Source organism: Pinus tabuliformis, chromosome Q (assembly GCF_031772625.1).
Source record: "Pinus tabuliformis cultivar Carrire ecotype Pingquan chromosome Q, CPIR1, whole genome shotgun sequence".
Classification (NCBI taxonomy): Eukaryota; Viridiplantae; Streptophyta; class Pinopsida; order Pinales; family Pinaceae; genus Pinus; species Pinus tabuliformis.
Window position 1 is genome coordinate 520,042,602 of NC_142296.1, and position 5,063 is coordinate 520,047,664.

Consider the following 5,063-nt stretch of genomic DNA (forward strand, 5'->3'; position numbering starts at 1 on the left):
AATGTGAGATTAAATAAATGAAGGACAACTCCCAAAAATGGTCACCGAGGGACTCCTCGGGCTCAACGATGCTCATGAGCCTCATATCAATTAACGAACACTTCATTCATATGCGCGGCCCCAGAACCTAGCCTTACACAATATAAATACAAGAAGGTTGGGATCAGCCTTTTATATCGTATCATATCAGCCTGTTTGGGGTTCAGCGCGCAGTGTTGTGAAACCTTCAGATCACTAAGTAAACAGTTGGCGGCTTTGGTTTCAAAATGACGAGGAGCAGTGGAAGTATCTTGAACGTGGAGGAAGGATGCGCTATTGCCAAAAGGGCCGTGAAAGACAATAGGGTTGATCTGGAAGAAGGTTGGGCTTTTATTTATAAAGCTATCCTACAGCTAAGAACCCGGTTGGAGGGAGATCTCAACTTTAATGTGACAGCGGAAGAGAGAGCGGTTATTTACAGTATCGTCTACAATCTGTGCAAAACTCGCCTTGACAAAGAACAACTCTATGATAGATACGGGGATTCCATGAAAGAGTACATCAGCTCAATGGTTTCACCGGCTTTGAGGGAACAGAATGATGATGAGGAGTTGTTGTTGAGAGAAGTTGTGAAACGCTGGAAAATTTACAAGGCGATGCTACATTGGATGGACATTTTCTTCGAATATTTGGATCGCGTGTTCACCCAAAGGTATCCCTCCGTTATTTCAGTCAGAAAAGTTGGAATCATGTACTTCCGAGACCTGGTTTTTCTGGAAATGCGAATGAATGTGAAGAATGCGGTGATTGTTCTCATTGACGAAGAGCGTGAAGGAGAGCCAAGAAATGATACTCTTTTGAAGGATGTTGTGGCCATTTTTCTTGACCTTGAAATTGAAATGGATTTGTATACAAATGATTTTGAAGTGGCTATGTTGGAACAAACTGGAGCTTTCTATTCTCAGAAGGCTGCTTCATGGATTTTAGAAAATTCCTATACCGACTATATGTCAAGGGTGAATGAATCTCTCATACGCGAGAAGGAAATAGTTGCCAGATATTTGCATAGGAGCAGCCAGCAAAAGGTATTAGACAAAGTAAAACATGTACTGTTTTCCCATTACATGACACATTTTCTTGAGGATGAAAATTCAGGATGCCTTGCGTTGCTCAGGGAACATAGATATACAGATATTTTGATGATGGGGAGGCTATTTGATAGTGTACCTAATGGTTGGGACTCAATTGCAAATATTTTTAGACAACATCTTTTTAGTGAAGTAACACCACCGGTTCAACAGGCTGAAGATATTGTAAAGCAGACGGCAGGGAAAAAGGATAAACGTTTATTGTTGCAGGAAGTGGCTGCATTTGTGAGGAAGGTTATAGAACTACGTGACCAGTATACTAAATCTGTTGTCGAGGACACTATTTTTTCTGGGGTTTTGAAACAAGTATTTGGGGTGTTCTGTAATAAGGAATTTGGAGGAAGTACTAGTGCAGAATGGCTGGCTACACTATGTGATACTGTACTTGAAGAGGATAGCAGTCACGAAAAGTTGAGCGGGGATGATATAATTGAAAATGTGGTGGAATTTCTGGAGTATATTTGGGATAAAACTCTGTTTGCTGAATTCTACCAGGGAAAACTAACTCGTAGAATTTTGTTCCGCAAAAGTGTAAATGTTGGTCATGAGCAGAGCATATTGTCAAAGCTAAAACAGAAATATGGCCATCAATTAATGTCAAAGGTTGCTGGCATGCTTACGGATTCGACAAGATCCCAAGAGAGACAGAGTAATTTCGAAAACTATCTAGACAAGAATAGAAATCTCCATCTTGGAATAGAGTTTACTGTTACAGTGTTGACACCAAGATTTTGGCCAACATACAAGTGTCCCCAGATTAATTTACCTCCAGAGATGGTTAAATGTGTTGAAGTATTTAAAGAGTACTATTCTATAGAAGCCCAACAGCGGAAACTTAAATGGATATATTCCTTGGGATCCTGTAATATAATTGGTAAGTTTCAGAGAAGATCAATAAAAATGATAGCAACAACTTGCCAAACAGCCATATTATTGTTGTTCAATGCATCTGAAAGGTTGAGTTATTTTGACATCAAAAGGAAGTTGAATTTGGAGGAGGAAGAAATTGATGGACTTCTATATTCACTAGCCTGTGACAAGTACAAAATTCTTCAGAAGATTCCAGATGCAACCACCTTAACTACATCAGATAATTTTAAAATCAATTTTAATTTTACAGATAGAACAGGGAAGATAAAACTGCCAATGCCACAGAAGAAAAAATCATCCCAGGATATTCAACAAGACAGACGTTTTCTTATTGATGCATCCATAGTACGGATTATGAAGGCAAAAAAGGTTTTACAATACCAAAGACTTTTGAGTGAATGTGCTCAGGAACTTGAAGGGCTATTCAAGTTAGATTTCACGGAATTTGAAACGCGGATTGAAGATTTGATTGGGAGGGAGTTCTTGGAACGAGATGAAGAAGAGGTAGATTTGCTGATATATGTACCATGAAGCCTATGCAAGTAGAAGGGAAAAGGTTGGATATAGTTTCTTTTTTCTATCATTTAGTGTTCTTTCAAGGTTTCTAAACAGTTTTATGTAGGTATATTATTAATGTTTATGAGAATGCTATATGGAGTAACTGTGATCCCATATAGTAATTGCATTGGATTATGAGGTTGGTTTCTAAACAGTTTTATGTAGGTATATTATTAATGTTTATGAGAATGCTATATGGAGTAACTGTGATCCCATATAGTAATTGCATTGGATTATGAGGTTGGTTTCTAAACAATTTTATGTAGGTATATTATTAATGTTTATGAGAATGCTATATGGAGTAACTGTGATCCCATATAGTAATTGCATTGGATTATGAGGTTGGTTTCTAAACAGTTTTATGTAGGTATATTATTAATGTTTATGAGAATGCTATATGGAGTAACTGTGATCCCATATAGTAATTGCATTGGATTATGAGGTTATAATATTATTGGATGATTTTTCTGCAACAAAGGCTTATTATTTTGTTTTGTTTTATTTTATTTTATTTTCTCATATTTTTATGTGTAAATAATTTCTCCTATCCAGTTTCCTAGTTTCTTATGATTATATATTGTTAGTATCATAAGAGAAAATGTGGTCATGGAATTTTAAAATCAAGGCTTGATTTTAATTTGTGATTCAAAATATCATGGGGAACTCTTGTGGAATCATATTTGTTTATCTCCCAATTATATTGTAGTAGGATATTGTGGCATTAGAAGTAGAGACATTGTCACATTTCATAATTCCTGTTATAATACATGCTTGATAGATCTATAGTTAAGATGGATCTAGACTGGTTCCAATTGTGTGCACTCATACAAAATTTGTTGAATATGTAATTATTTTGATCATTTTAAATATGTTAAATATGGATAATGGTCATTTTAATTTTAAATTTGATCAAGGCTTTTAATAACTTGAATGATGGAATAATGTTTTTGAATGGATGATAGCAAATCTGAATAATAATCATCTAGGAAATTACAAATAGTCTTCATTGTGATCAATCTCAAACTATTCTATTTTATTGTTTTTGTTGTCACACATGTTAGTTTTTCCTTCTTTTCATATGAAAATGGTTATTGAAATCATACATCATTCAATTGTTTAACTTTAGATATTGTAGTGTTTGTGGTTGTCTTTTATTTTATGTAAAATTTCTTCTGCATCTCATTCTCTAGTCAGTGTTGGTGTGAAAGCCCCAACATTCTAATACAATCAAACACTATGGCCCATCATACATTAAACACCTACAATATCATCCACAATTTGCATATAAAAGCCCTTCAACACATTGAATCACAATCAATCCACCTACTCATATGTCCAACACTAAATGCAAGCTCTCCAACACAATCTCTATAACACAACCTCAAACAATACATTATCCCATCAACTTAGTACAATCGACACACTTGAATCAAACTCATCAAACAATCACCAATGTGCATGCATGTGCTACACAATCTCAACCTAAATATCCTCAACCAAATCAAACCTCTAAACCACACATAATGGAAATACTATTTACCATACAAAAACTTAAGCAGCCATTGAGAACTCAATATATTGAAGCTAGAAAAATGAACTCTCCAATAAAACCCTTGCAACATATGTGCATCATTACTATAAACTCTGATATAAAACTACAATTCCTACATTGATGTCTCTTCTCTCCATATTAGCGCCAACTAGGAGACATGATATGCAACAAAAATATATTAGCCATGTATATATTTTGTAGCTCCACCATCCTCTGAAATATGCTCCAATAATAAGCTCTTAAATGCTCGCTATCTCTTCACTCTTGTAGAAAGCACACTCTCTCAATCACTTAAAAAAATAATAAAAACATTTGAGGTGCACACATAGTCCTATAGTCATAGCCACACCCTTACCATTAGCATGGGATAGAGTGAAATCGTCAAACTTGAATCTCTTCTTTTGCTGGCATCCTTAGTCATATGTTCAAAAACCTAAACACCTCAACAACCACTTCTTGGATCAACACCTCTTCATCAAGTCAAGGACATGGAGGCCTAGTTGTCCAAACACCACTGCCTAGATCAACACCTCTACATTAGAACAAGATTTGGGCATCAAACCAATGATAAATAGACACAAATCATGATGGCTGCCTGCATCAGGTTGACATCAATGATAAGATACATAGTACTACATCTGAACACTACAATTCCAACAAGTTTGAATGCAGAGTGACTAATAATTATGAATGATGGAAAATGAGAACAATGAGAATGTAGTCAATTACAAGTAGTTTATAATTGCAAGAAGCTAAACATCTAAGTGATTGAACATTTTATTTAAGATCATAGTTCAATAATGATTGAGTTATTGTAACACATAAACTCAATTCATCTCATTAATGGAATGAAAGTGTAGTTATTTTATCTATGATTTAATGGTGGACCCGCATTACCTCTGCTTCCTTACTCAAGGTAGTAGTAGATTAGCTAGTTTATCTTAGCATTTTACACA

General features: G+C 35.3%; 1 pseudogene; it reads left to right on the plus strand.

The window, feature by feature from the left end:
- Nucleotides 1-266: 266 nt before the first annotated feature.
- LOC149220469 (cullin-1 pseudogene) lies at nucleotides 267-2,528 on the plus strand (annotated as a pseudogene).
- Nucleotides 2,529-5,063: the final 2,535 nt, after the last annotated feature.